Source organism: Penaeus monodon, chromosome 23 (genome assembly GCF_015228065.2).
Source record: "Penaeus monodon isolate SGIC_2016 chromosome 23, NSTDA_Pmon_1, whole genome shotgun sequence".
Classification (NCBI taxonomy): domain Eukaryota; kingdom Metazoa; phylum Arthropoda; class Malacostraca; order Decapoda; family Penaeidae; genus Penaeus; species Penaeus monodon.
Genome location: NC_051408.1, coordinates 16,165,244 through 16,165,640, shown reverse-complemented (window position 1 = coordinate 16,165,640; position 397 = coordinate 16,165,244). Strand labels below are relative to the sequence as shown.

The 397-nt window shown below is 65.7% G+C and overlaps 1 protein-coding gene across 1 annotated transcript in view; it reads left to right on the top strand.

Annotated features, from left to right (window-relative positions):
* Positions 1 to 6: 6 nt before the first annotated feature.
* The window catches only part of LOC119588151 (Down syndrome cell adhesion molecule-like protein Dscam2), a 2,292-nt gene continuing 1,901 nt past the window's right edge, over positions 7 to 397 (top strand). Inside the window, exons 1-2 of the mRNA XM_037936855.1 lie at positions 7 to 108; positions 225 to 374. The gene's annotated coding sequence lies outside the window, so the exon portion shown is untranslated. The remainder of the gene's footprint in view (positions 109 to 224; positions 375 to 397) is intronic.

Sequence of the window (397 nt, the reverse complement as noted above, 5' to 3'; positions counted from 1 at the left end):
TGACGGCGCTCCGGCCATGGGTGCAGTATGCGGTGGTGGTGAGGGCGTACAACGCCCACGGCTCCGGACCCATCTCGCCGCCCGTCGTGGTCAGGACGCTCGAGGACGGTAAGTGGCGCCGGGTCGGACGCTCGGCCACGCCATCTCACTGTGCTTGTTCCTCAAATGTTCCAGTGAATCATTAGAAGAGCGCATTTTCTAAGACAGCTGGTCTCCACACACAGTGCCTTCCGCTCCTCCCGTGGGCGTAGAGTGCAGTGGGGGAGCAGGAGGGTCGTCCCTGCACGTGAGGTGGGCGCCGCCTCCGGCCGCCGCCCACAACGGCCTCCTGCAGGGCTACCGCCTCACACTCACGCGGCTGGACGACTCCACAGGTACGCGGGCAGCTCGAGAGAAG